The 14749-nt window shown below is 34.1% G+C and overlaps 1 long non-coding RNA gene across 2 annotated transcripts in view; it reads left to right on the top strand.

The window, feature by feature from the left end:
* Positions 1–10870, top strand: part of LOC117672576 (uncharacterized) — a 75096-nt gene extending 64226 nt beyond the window's left edge. Inside the window, exons 2-5 of one of the 2 annotated variants that reach the window (XR_004593282.3) lie at positions 5842–5959; positions 8883–8951; positions 9084–9247; positions 9936–10870. This is a non-coding gene — a long non-coding RNA (uncharacterized LOC117672576). Of the gene's footprint in view, positions 1–2361; positions 5960–8882; positions 8952–9083; positions 9248–9935 lie in introns of those variants that run through there. The other variant, XR_009620202.2, reaches the window with a different exon arrangement.
* Positions 10871–14749: the final 3879 nt, after the last annotated feature.

Raw genomic sequence — 14749 nt, forward strand, 5'->3', positions numbered from 1 at the left:
TTCAAAAAAATGCAACCAAAGGTCAGTTGTTAGCTCAAAACTAAGGGTGTTATTTTGGCTGAAAAGTTGGAATTATATCATTTTAGCATACAGAAACAAAACACATAAAGTTTGGCCGCATAAGGGTATCGTCTTTTTCATTTCTGCTTGGTTGCAATGTCAAAACAACAAAACCAAATAAAACAAAACTCTCTCCGCAATTGATCTCGCAGCCAAATAGGTAGAAAAAAGTTTGCTGTTCTGAAACCTTGTTATTGCTATTCTATTAATCTGATTTTATAGTATCAGTTGTATACTGCATTTTCCTTTCAGTCCATGCTCTGTATTGTAACCTATCTCAATTTGTGACTCTAAATCCTTTCATTAAAAGTAAATGCATTCTTAGATGATTCTCTTCAAACAGCTTCATTCAGTTACTTACAAGAAATGTGAACATAAATAAAAATACCTTCATCTTTTGCACCCATGTTTTACTGCATAAAACTTTACTTTGTTTATTTTTATCAATTGATTTAGTTTTTTGTAGTGAGTGTCCTTCTCCACTCAGAACACAGTGCCCTTGGATTTGTTTTCTCTCTTAAAAATGTCACCAAAGTTCCATTTTCTGTCCTCGATAGCCGGCACAAGACAATCTGTATCCATTAGCACTCTACACATTACTGTCATTTCACAACTGTTTGTTAAGTACTAGAATATAAAAAAAAAAATCTATGTCTTTCATATATCAAAGACTAATCAGTATCAATATCAAATATTAACATGAGTCGGTACAATTCATTTCACCATTCTTGCCGGCTGCCCATGAATATGATTTAATTTATACAATAATATAGAATATAGCGTTAAACTCTAGACATGAATTGAGCCCGAAGATTCTACATAATAAATAATAAATAAGTAGAAAATATAAACTTTCTTTGAAGAATTTTTATTGGAATTTGTATTCTTGTCATCTATTCTTCTTCCCCAAAATCAGAGTATACTCTTCAGTTGTGAATGGCATGTGAATTAAGTAAATTTGTGTGTGCGTGCATGTATCTATCTATAATCTATGTATGGAAATTATCACTAAAAATATTCCACTATATATGGGATTGTATGACTGCTAATCTATTCCAATATTTTTAGCAAAATTGTGTTCTATGTCTTTTGGACTTTGGATAAATAGATTGAAAGTACTTTACCTTTTTATTTTCTTTCTTCAATTATATTTAAAAGCCAAGTCCTCAGCTGTAGTCCTATGCATTCCCAAGTATTGTAGTTAGGATGTCTACATTTTCAGGGAAAGACCCATTTGTAAGGCAATTCATCAGGAGCATTTTTAAAGAAGCAATTGATCGCATCATCCTTACAAGAAGCAGTGGATGGAAACTAATCAAAGAGGGAATCAATCTAGAAATAAGGAGAAATTTCCTGACAGAACAATTAGTTAGTGGAACAGCTTCAGAAGTTGTAGGTGCTCCACAACTGGAGGTTTTTACGAAGAGATTGGACAACCACTTATCTGAAGGGTCTCCTGCTTGAGTAGAGGGTTGGACTAAAAGATCTCCAAGGTCCCTTCCAACTCTGTTATTCTCTCTGGTAATGAAGAAAGGCATTCTAACTTCATAGTAAATGGCAGAATCATTGGAAGTTGGACAGCATACAAATTCAATAATATTTTATAAGACGACTTTGAGGGAAATCTTTAAAAAGGAAATATAGTCAAATAGAAAAAGGCTCCATTCTTTGGGTCATCTTCCCCAAATGACAGTCCTCACATACCGATACTGCTTGTTCCTTCCCAAACTCAAATTATCCAATAAATTCTAAAGTTTCTGCTGCTGTCACCTTCTTTACACACTGCAGCACCTCACAAACAAGGCCTGTCCAACTAATTAAAAGCGAATCTGTGAATGCACATTAGTGAATTTGCATCTATATATAGTTACATACAGTCACCAAGAGCAATTATTTCCAATGCAGAGAAGACCAATATTTGGAAGGACAGTTGGTCAGGAGCACCAGTAACTCCAAACATCACATATACTATAAATAAAGCTATTCTGCCTTCCCATCTTCTGGTCTTATTCACACCATCTAGAAAATAATATGAGTAGTATATGGATACCATTCTAATCCAATTAAATTTGTTGGTTAAGTATCCTTCAGCACATGCACAGAGCCAGAAATATGATTGCTTTTAAAAGCCAATAACAACCAGAGCAAAAGTATTTGTAAAAGCTTGGAAGGTCCTTGTGATTCTTATTTTTTTAGTTATCTGAATATTTAGTTATCTGAAAATAGAAATAGATCCTGTTTCTGTTTATTTTAGAGTTTTAAAACGATTGTAGATTTGATTTTTTTTATTATGATGATTTTTTGTCAGTTCGTTGAATAATGTTTAGCTATGGATAAAAATCTAAGAATGCATTTCTTTTTATTATTTTCTTGTAAGGTTTTTTTTTTTTAATCTTCATTTGTGGTTTTGTCTATTCTTTGTCAATTTAAGAAAGCTCTGAGCCTTTTGTTGCTTTTTTAATTTAAAATGGCTTCAGTATCGATCTTTGCACTAATGAAATTATACCTTATTTGTGCTAATGATGTTACATCTAATTGTCTAGTTTGCCTTCTGAACAATATATTGCCAATTTTACAGACAAATGTAAGCCTAACAGATTGCTTTTTAATGTGTGAATCGAGTTATTTGCCTCAGTTTCCTTCTTCTGCAGTAGGGTTTGTTAGGCTCAGTAGCTACATTAGAAAAAAAAAAGGGAGGTCCAAAGAGCCATGTCAATCATCCACCAACCAAGGCTTTTCTATGCAATCAATCATTCCTGTGCATTTAGAGGATTACTTTAAGTGGGTTGAGGCTTTTTTAATCCTTATTCACACTTTAAACATTAATATGGCAGACATTTTAACACTGAGCTTTATTTCAAAATCTGGACAAACTGACAGTCCAAGTACCCAACTTGGTCCAAGGAATGGTATAGCTAACAGTTGGGCTAGGTTGGGGTGGCTATAATGGTTATAAGGCCATAGATTTGGTCCTTCCAATGCAAAAGCTAGTATGACATTAATCAACTTGTTGCTTTCGTAACGCAAAGCTTACTTGGTTTTGGGATCTTACAAAAGAGGTTGATAGTGAGATCTTGTTGGCTTCATCTATATTGATATTGAGTCCCTTAAGTCCAGATAATCACTCAAAATAACCCATTGAGTGATTGGGTTCCAACTGCCACTGTTTCCAAGTTCTGTAATATATATTCTTTAGGAAAAAAACTTAAACAATTATTGATTTGTTCAATTACTACAATTATGCTGAGCTTTAATTGGTTACTTTGATGAAATATAAATGGAATGCCTCTGAGAAATAAAACCATTAGGACACACACACACACACACACACACACACACACACACACACACACAATCTCTAAATAATTGACTAGCTGCATCTCATCTCTTTATTTCAACTGACCAAACGTGAGGCAATAGCTCATCACACACTCATACTTCAGGAAAAAATAAGCAAACCAATTCTCAACATTGATTAAGATTTACATATTAAAATTCTTTTACACAGGATTGTGGATCTGCATTATTCATGTATCATAACTGTGCATTAGTACATGCTATGCCTTATTTAGAGTACATTTTCTGCTATCAGGAGGATCCTTTCCTACTTTAGGTTTCTCAAAGATCTACCTACTTTCTTTGAGAGACTTGTTATCAATGAAGCATGGATCAACCACATCAAATCAGCAAGTACTGTATGTTTGAGTTTCAAAATCTAAAAATCAAAAACACTTCAGTTTGCTTCTCATGTCTGTCCTTCAGTTCTTCTCACTTCTCTCCTGATACTATGATTCTATATATACATTTAGCCAATAGTTGTCTCACCGAACTTAACCTTCAGCCTGACAGAATTCAGAAAATGTGACATTATTTCATGACATTTTAGCTAGTCCTAATAAAGAGAGTAATCTGTGGTGAATAAATTGACCTCTGAACATGAATAGAGCTGTAAGTATGTGTGTATCACTTCTCTAAAAGCTGGTAGGATGTTTTTTAAATGATAGGGAAATACCTTTAAAATTTGTTCTCTTTTTTTGTTTCATAGAATATTCATACAAATGGTGAAGCATTGTAGCTGCATTTGCACTAATTTTTCAAGAAAAGGTGTCTCATTTCAAGATTCGCAATGGGATGAAATATGACAAGCATTATACAGTATACTGCTGTGAGGCTTTATTTAAAAAAGACACGCTGAAAAAAGGATTCATTCAAAGTGAAAATGTATATTATGCTAATAAGAGCAGGAAGGCTATGCAGAATCTTTCAGGATAAAGAGCTATTATTTTAGAATAAAAAGTAAAAAATAGATTTTGGGCATCCTTAAAAGTCAGACTTAAAAAAACACTGTTGAACATAGCCATTATCAGAATTTTTTTAAAAAAATTGCTCGCCATCAATCTTTATTTAAATAGAAATGCATGGATGGAGCAAACAAAGTTTGAACAAAAATGGCATCTGATGATGTTTTTCAAAGAAGGGATGCTTATAAATAATTCAAATGATATATATTTAATTGAGCAAAATAATTACTTGTAATAATATTCATAAAACTGTTGAGAGAAAGTAAGTATTCCATTTTAATTGAATTAATTGAATATTAATTAAAGTATATTGTTACAGTCATTCAGTAATATTAGGAGTAATTGTCTGTAAAAACCAAGTTTATTATTCATCCTTTTTTTCATATAAGACGTTCTTTTCATTTTATTTATCACTATCAAATGCTTTAAAATTTAACTCAGAGAATATGCTCTTCAACAGTTTTTCATCTGATTATCAATATTTACTCCAAAATAAACTCCACAGGAAACATTGGCATTTACATTCATAAAAGTATGCATGGAGTGCAAGTTTAATAATGTCCCTTGTATTTCTAACCTCTTTTATATTATAACAGCATCCTTTATAGCTGACAATATTGATGTGTCTTTGCTATATGGTATGGCAGAATTGCAGGTCTATCAATATTTTTCATATCAAAACACAGCAACATTCGAAGTTGGGCATTTATTTTCTTAACTAAACAATAACTCCTCACTCAATATTTCTATTTTTCTCTTATCCAAAAATATAGATTACTGAAGTTACTTCTTATCTACAGTATATGCAATGTATTTGCTTTTCAATAACATGCACTAAACAGCTGTGTTAATAAAAGGTTTCTTTTAGCTGACAAGTGGGTTTTTTTTAAGTGTGTGTGTGGAAGATCGTATTATATATATATGTATTTATTTTATTTTGTTTAAGCCATTAAAAGTCTGTTTGGATTGGGATGGGGCATAGATTTGATGAATGAATAAATATAAAGATGCTAATTATGGAGCTTTTGAAAGAATGGGCATACACTGAAGGTTTGGGTTGGGGGAGCAGTTCCAGTGGTGGGATTCAGCCAGTTCGCACCACTTCGGGAGAACCGGTTGTTAACTTTCTGAGCAGTTTGGCAAACTGGTTGTTGAAAGAAATCATTAGGGCAGAGAACCAGTTGTTAAATTACTTGAATCCCACCACTGAGTGGTTCATGTGCATGATACTCAACATGCTATTGCTGTTGATTTAGATATTTAACATCAACATTGCTAAGACCTGATACTAAAACTTGAATAGTGCATATACATGTAGAAAACCTAATACAATCTTTCACAAAGCAAAAAGCATGCTCTAAATGAAGTTATTAATTAAGGGGAAACTAGTTTGGCAAACCCTAGCTATTTTAAAAAACTCTTTCCAAAATGCTGAAATAGGGACATTGATTAACAAAATTAAGTTTTTCTAATCAATTAGATTTTATTAGACCCATGGTGGTGCAGAGGTGAGAATGCAGTTCTGCAGGCTGACTGCCCACTGCCAGGAGTTCGATCTTGATCGGCTCGAGGTTGACTTAGCCTTCTATCCTTCCAAGGTTGGTAAAATGAGAACTCAGATTATTGGCGCATGTTCTAAACTGCTCAGAGAGTGCTGTAAAGCACTATGGAGTGATATATATGTCTAAGTGCTGTTGCTATTTTTCATTTAATGCAATTTATATGTAACATCTTAGAAGTAGGCGGCATTATTTAATACTACCAACTCAAGATACAAGTAAACAGTAACAATAATGCTTTCTCTGTTCTTCCATTAGTCCTAGTGATCAAGGTCATTAGCCAACATCTAAAAGCTATCTAGTTACCTACTGCTAATAATAATAATATTGTAGCTATGTTGCACAGTTCAGTTGAATAGACAGAATAGCACATTTTCAGCTACATAAACAGTTATCAATTTTAATTTGTCAAGTGATTGATTCTGTACAAAATAAATTTCATTATTTTTAGCTATGAGCAGAACTCTTACTGTTAAACATAAAATGTAGAGTCAAACTGAATATTAAATTTTCATTCTTAGTTTGTAAACATTTAAATTGCTGTTAGAATAATGCAAATTGGGGGTCAAGATGATACCAAGGAAAGAAATGTCTTGATTAAAACCTTTCATTCCCAATCTTATCCTTGTTAGACCTGGTACACTTGTTTAAAATGTCCTAGTTTTATTAATTTAATGATTCATTAGTTGTACTCATGAAACTAGTATGTGATTTGGCACTTCAACTTTCCCAATGCTGTACTGGATTTTACTCATAATATTTCAATATTTGCAATGTAGGTAAGAAACTGACCAGTTGGGTATGTATGTATGTATGTATGTATGTATGTATGTATGTATGTATGTGTTTCTGTGTGTGTGTGTACATACACACACACACACAGAGAGAGAGAGTTATAGATTTTCTCAAAGGTTTGTATATTCTCCTATATTAATAGAAGTTAAACCAAAACCGGTACTATATACTGTATTTGTATCTGAAATTTCATTAAATGTTGAACAGCCTTAGAAAATTTAGATAGGATGACAAACCATAATAAACATATTAATATGCTGCCCAGACAACTGGATGAAACGTTAAATTCCTGTGAATAACAAAATCACATAAAATATATATTTATGTTTTGTTTCCTCAAACATTTTGAGTATGTTATTCTTATTTGCCATAAAGGACAATATATTTTCTTCTTCAGTTTATCTCATGAGCCATAGAATAGCTTTATTCAAAAACCGAATATTAAGCTATATCAACATGTCTTAAATATCTTAATTCAAAAGATATCAGGAACTCATCCCCAGAGATATTTTTTTATTATTGTACTGTGTAACATTTTTAGCAAACAACATTATGCTAAATTTAAAAAATACGTAAGAAATATAAGCAAAATTAAAGCATACATTTTAAACAAGAAAAGAAGGGGAACCGAAAAGGAAAAATATTGAAAATAGTTTACATCAAATCTTTCAATATATCTCTCAAAATTAGATGTGATTGTCAGAGAGACAGAGAAAGATAACATGGGAACCACAAAGCTTTAATAATTTTGACAAAAGCCTTCAATATTTCTTTGCACCATACTTTTCCATTTTTGCTTCTACATGTCCATACACCATTTTAGGGTTTTTTCCCCCTTTAAACTTCTTACCTCTGTCTATTTGGGGATCTAATCATATCTATACAGCCATGACTTTCTCAATATTCTTCTTTCACTCAGTCTATTTATTATTCCCTCTCAGATCAGTTTACATTTTTATCATTGTCTATTTTCTCTATGTGACCAAATCACCTCAATTACTTTGTTCATACTGGTCATTCACTTTCACATTCAGTCTATGTTTATTCAACATCCATTCATGCTCGACTCTGTCTCTTCTAGTTTTACCGTATAGATGTCCAAAATACTCCATTCTTACTATATTTGGTGTAATTTTGTCTCTTATACCCAGTATTCATTTTCATATAACAATGCCTGCAAGAGCAAGCTCTTATGCACAGTAATTTTTGCTTCTTTAGGCAAACAATATTTTATTACATCAGACCACATAATTAGATGTTCCATAAGCCAATATTTTAATATTTATTGAATTATAACATCTATACCTTGCATACATATCATTATGTAAAAAAGAATTTTTTTAAAAAAATATTCCATTTGTATTTTAAATTCCCTTATTTGGCTCTCTTCACTTCTAATTTTTTATTATTATTATTATTTTTCTATCAAATCATCATTCTGCCATTTTTAATCCTAATAGTACCTTGATCTTTGATTACATACTTTGCAATGTTTTGGTTCTCTTAAATAGATATAATACAGTAACTGTATGTTTTATCCTTCTGAGGTCAGTAAAATGAGGACCCAGATTGTTGGGGGCAGAATGCTGACATTGCAGTATGCTCAGAGAATACTGTAAAACACCTTGAAGCAATATATAAATCTAAGTGCTGTTGCTATTACTATTTTTGACTGTTATTGTCGTTTATAAGGTGTTTGGTTTTTTTACTAAAGGCTAAGCATCTGTAGATTTTGAGCATCCCAGAATCGGAAAACTTCCATTTTTAACACAGAATAGAAAACAGAATTTATGCACAATTTGGAGTTCTCCTAGAGCAATGGCCCCAAATCTTTTGGGTACCATGGACTGGTTCTGTGGAGAGAAGTTTTTCCAAGGACTGAAGGGGGTATGGTTTCACATGCTGCTTGTATCCCGCAGATAGGGCTGCACTGCACATATTTGTGCAGCCCGATTTCTGGCATGCGGCAGCCCAGTGCCAACCCACCAACCAGGAGTTGGGGACCCCTGTCCTAGAGTCAAGATTGAGGGACAAATGATTTGATCAAATCTGTTTTGTGTGCTAATTGCCCTTGTTTTTGGATCAGGAGATTCTACTCATGGTCACTTTGCCTTAATCTTTTTTAAAAAAACTGTTTTAAATCACTGTATATGTGTTTCCCTTCAAGAATCTGAAGATTGCAAGTGATCCAGAACAACACAGCGAGGGCAGTCTTGTGTGTGTCAAGGCAAACAAGGTATATTTGGCTATCATATTGATGTATTATTCTTGCTGTATTCCTTTGTCATTGTTTATTTCATTGTTCTGTTACTTTACTTCTGTTTTGTTTATATTCCTTTCATTTTTCTTCCTTTTATATTTCTATAAGCCGCCTAATGTAACTCAGTAGTGGGTTGCCCCTGGTTCAGACCAGATCGCAAGAACCGGTAGTAAAACCGGCAGGAGGCTCCGCCCATCGACCCCAACATCATCATCATCATCAGGAAGCTTCTGCACATGTGAGTGCAACCCTGTTGCAAACTGGTAGTAAAGGTAAGTACAACCCACCCCTGGAGTAGCCCCACGGCAAGATAGATGGCAAATAACAAATAAATAAATACTATGAAACACCACTGGTAAATTTATTTATTTATTTATTTATTTATTTATTTATTTATTTATTTATTTATTTATTTATTTATTTTCTATACCGCCCTTCTCCTGAAGGACTCAGGGCGGTGTACAGCCTAATTAAAAACACAAAGACAGACAATATTTAAAAATAATTAAAATTGTTACTGTACTTGTTTTTAATTGGTTGCATTACTGCCAATGTTATTTATTGTTAGCCACCCAGATATATTGTTTAACTAAGTAAATAAATTCCACCCAATCAGGACTCCTTTATTGAGATCTGTTATAGCCTTCTCTTTATCTTATTTTCACAGACACACAACACATATGTTTCTTTTCCCTTCCCCTTTTGTTTTATTTGCTAATTCATAGTCTTCATGCAATGATAAATTTATGCAAAATATAGAAGTTTTGATCATCATCCTATAATGGCTATTATGGCTTTGGACAATCTATGTTTTTATAAAGTCGTTTTTAGTAAGAGAGATAAGATAGAGACTAGATTACCAGCTTTAATTTCACTTTTGATATAGGAAGGATTCTCTGCTAATGGTAAAGCAAATACTAGTTGCTTTTGGTGCATTAAAGCTACATTTCTCTCCTGCAGGTAACGACATATCAGATACAGTTGATAAAGGGCTATTCTTGCCACTGAGTCTGTGTAGCAGCCCAGCACGATGTTTCCAGGCTTCTAGAAAATGAATAAATCCTGAAATTTAGCCCTTGTATTTTTTGTACATGTATGTTTTTTGGTCACATTTAGCTGCTTAATGAGACAGTGACAATGACTGAGGAATTCACATCTTCAGCTTCTTGAAATAAAGCCAATATTTCTGACTGCATTTCGACTGCCAAGACAGTTCCAATTTTCATCATTTGCTACACTGTATTGGGGAAGGCAATAGCTCAAATCACATAGAATATTACACTAAAATTGGAGATCTTGTGAATAACTTGGTGTCTCTTATTTCTGTAAAAGTAGTTAGTGTTAGGGAATAAAATTAGTCATAAAAAGAATGTCCTTCTGTGGTGAAAATATTTGAAGTGGTCATCACAAAATACAGCCGATGAAAATCATTAAAAATAATGAAAGCAACCTAGGTGTATCCACTTATGTAGCAGTTCTTAAGGTGCTCTGTTTTAATAATTAACAATAACTGGGGCTACAGCTCAAGCAGATTATCAAATTGAGCAAAGTGGAATTGTTGCTGCCCATTGGATTTGGATTAATCTAGTACTTTCTCAGCGACAAATAATCAGAATAGAAGTCATGGGAGGTTAGATGTTCCCATCCATTTTGTTTGGAGGGTTTTGACATTATGATCCCAAGTTCTAAGAATACGGAGCAGTTATACAGTAAATGATGGGAAGGTGGCAGGATAAACACAGTGGATACATAGATACAGGGATCTGTTGACAGGGAACCAACGTATGTGACAAGCATGGTTAATACCTATTGTAATCCAGGCTGTGAGCTTCAATTCTGTAAATTACTTCCTTGTGAAATAAATTTCTTATGGAATAAAATACTTTTATATATAAGTTCAAGGCTCAGCTTTTTGTGACATTGTATTTACTAAATGTAGGAAGGTAACTATATTCTAAATGGTGACATACCAAAAGTAATTGTTATGATTCCTTATAAACATTTTATTTATTTAAACCTCTTTCAGGTCTCAAAATTCAGTCCTTTATAAAACCAATTATAAAACCAAAAAAAAGTCTATCTTTTCATCGTGAGGTTTTGAAGTGTTATTCCCAGTAAGAACCCAAAATACAAGACTTAAGAAAGTCAAATAATCACTTAGTTTTCTGATAATTAGATACTGATTTTCCATTATGTTGGACAGAATGATGTCATCAATTCACCTGTCTTGTTAAAACTTTTCTTTTTCTACTTCTGTTGAAACAGAAAACATGCTATTTTACGTGTTTCATAAATTTATAAGAGGATTTGAAACAAGGCTTTCCTAATTAAAACTAGATAATAATACAATCTTGAACGGACTGATTTACACATATAGTATTGGGGAAAAAAACAAACTATAATACTTGTTTAAACCAGAGCTGGATCCCTAATGAAATATTGCATAATATTGTCGTGTTAATAATTGTCTTTAAAATATTTCTATTCAAAAATGGCTATTTAAAAATATTCTGGAGCTGACATACTTTGTCACTGGTTTTGAATTTTTTAATAGTTTATTCTCATCTTAGATATGGGCCTATTTATTCCTGGAGATAGACCTGTGTTTTTTTTTCCAGTGTAAATGATGGCATTGAAAAAAGAGTATAGTATGATTTGAGTCTGTGAATCTACTTTGAAAATCTGAAAAATGAGTCACCACGCTTCAGCAAGCATACCCAGACTCAAACTACACACATAAACTTTTAAATTACAGGAATTGCAATAGTAGGTACATCCTTTCAGCTGATTGCAATTATAGTTTGGTTTCCGATCTTATTCAGCTTCTGGAAATATCTGAGTACATGCTCAGTTGATGTGAAGGGACATTTGAAGGAACTGTAGTGAGCTCTTAAAAGGGTGCCGAATTTTTGATACTTCAAGCAGTGGGATTCGAGCAGGGGTGAAATCCAGCAGGTTCTGACAGGTTATGGAGAACCAGTAGCAGAAATTTTGAGTAGTTCGGAGAACCGGCAAATACTACGTCTGGCTGGCCCCAGAGTGGGGTGGGAATGGGAATTTTGCACTATCCTTCCCCTGGAATGGGATGGGAATGGAGATTTTGCAGTATCCTTCCCCTGCCACGCCCACCAAGCCACATCCACCAAGCCACACCATGCCCACCAAGCCACACCCACAGAACCAGTAGTAAAAAAATTTGGATTTCACCACTGGATTAGAGGCCCTTGAATAAAGTATGCTCTCAAAAGTTGGAACAACCCTAATGTGTATCCCTTAATAAAGACGATTAATATGTATACACATGATGTATATCTTCATTTTCCTCGAAGTGTACTCTTTGTTGATTGGCAACTTGAAGACCTGACTTTCCATATGCCTTTTATGGCCAATCCCCATATTTACAATCTTCACAAGTAAAATTGTTAAGTACAGTGATGGTTTTACTTAGCAACTTCATCGCTTAACATCTGATTTGCCAGTCCAATTATGGTTGCTAAATGAGGATTATGTATAAATTATATAAATGAATAATTGCTGCAAAAACTCCAAATTTAGCAATTTATTCCATAAAGCACACTGGACACTTTATGCAATATAAATGTATTTTGAGGAGTCAACAATAAAGCACATAATGTAACTATTTTACAAGGTTACCCAGAATTAAACACCATCTGACAAATTAACAGTCTACTATCTTAATATATTACAATGCATAGTTTGCATTAATTAGTAATCCTGTATATATTTAGTTAGTAAATCATGTTAAACTTAACTAAGGCTACTACAGAATAGAGCTGGAATCACTAACACTCTATAAAATTTTTAGCTTGCATGTAATATTTTTCAAAATAAAAATAACCCCCAGTTATTACAACAATGGAGTTCCAATTCTCCCACTGTACTAGACTCTGCGTTTTTTAGGCTGGGGCTGCCATTTCCATGACATAGGTGAACTGCAGAGCAGAATGTCTTCTTTGAATCTGAAGGACTGCCATATCATTCAGTTTATTGCCTAAAAATATAAATCATGATTATTATTTTTTTAAGCCAGGTTTTGCATTGAAATTCACTTCCATGTAAATCAATGTTTTAGTGCAGGGATTAAATTAAATGAACATAGCCTTAGTGAAAATTGTAAGTTAATAATAATAAATTTATTTACGGTCACAGACCAAAATGCAAGCATAGCTACAGAAAAACATAGGGAAAAGAACATCACGAACAGCCGGCCACCGGAAGCCCCAGCTGAGAGGGACCACAGCGCTCTCCTCTAATGGTTAAGGCTCTTAGAAAAAATTTTGAGACCTGAGAGGTAGTGTATGAGGAGCCATCCCCTAGACAATACAAGGCCAAATCACTATCATTGGGCCCACAGAAATCTGTCTCTAAGAGAGACATCAAATTAGTCCTGGCTATGTTGTACATGGGGCAGTGTAAAAGGACATGCTCCACAGTCTCAACCTCCGCTCTACCACAGGGACATAGCCGCTCGCCCCTCGGAAGCCTCTTGAATCGACCGTCCAGCAATGCTGAAGGCAAGACGTTAAAACGAGCAAGGGAGAAGACTCTTCTATACTTAGGGATGGTTAGAGTATAGAAATACTCTAAGTTAATTCTACCGGATATGAACTCCGAACTCCATTTTATTTTTAATTAATTTATACTATTTGAACTTCCTTGCTGAGATTGTGAGGGGATACCTATGCAATCGAAGTTAATTGCTAAGTAGAGAAAGTGTTCTCGTAAGGTAATACATGATTCATAAAATGGGGGGTGGGGAAATACCTTTATTTAAGTTTATGAATCTCAGAAATGCTTTATTTTATTTAATAAAAGAAGTGTTATAGTTCGGATTACCATGCTCTATTTTCCAAATTAGCATTCAAGACACTAACAGCAAAAGTTTAACCAATAACAAGTTAAGAGACTCTAGAACTTAGGGTGTAATGCTTCTTATTATACGTGCATTAAATAATGGAAACTAACAGACAAGGGATTGGTTTATGCTACTGGACCACTAAATGAAGAAGATCAGAATAAAATTATTAAGAGTTGGTATTACCTTGTAGATTGAGTGGATATATTTATCTGTGCATGGTTTAATTACAAGGAGATTGGAAATCAATGTTAATACTGCTGGTACTTATTATGTTTAAACTGCACCCAGGTACAACAAGATCCAAAGACACTCTGAACAAATGGGGCTATTCGGTGACCCTTTGCAATTGTGATGACATGCAGACAACAGCACATATGTATACTTGCCATTTGTGTCCTGATCAGTAGATATTTGAGGACCTCATGGCAGCACGATAGAAGGCAGTTAATGGGAGAGATCTGTTTAACTTCTACATATTTTAATCTGGTATTTTATATTTTAAATTTTATGTCATATAGTATGCCTTATTTTAGTTGTAATGTTTCTAACACAAATAAACAAACTTATTATATTGCATTGTCACTGCATTCATGATCTTCCGGCTGCAGCTGTCAAGTTGCCAAATGCTATATTGCGAATTTATGGCACGCATGCCACAGGTGGCACATGTAGCCATATTGGTGGGCACGCAAGCTCAGTTCTGCCGCCCATGTGCACGCTGGCCAGCTGATTTTCGGGCCTTCTGGTCCCACCAGAAGTAGGGAAACAGGCTGTTTTCTGCCTCCAGAGGGCTTCGGGGTGGTGGTGGGGAAGGCCCGTTTTTCTCTCTCCCCAGGCACCACAGCCTTTCTAGTTGGGACCTGAAGTTGGCAAACGGGCCATTTCTCACTTCCAG

The sequence above is a fragment of the Pantherophis guttatus genome, chromosome 3 (assembly GCF_059756535.1).
Source record: "Pantherophis guttatus breed Tessera chromosome 3, ASM5975653v1, whole genome shotgun sequence".
NCBI lineage: Eukaryota > Metazoa > Chordata > Lepidosauria > Squamata > Colubridae > Pantherophis > Pantherophis guttatus.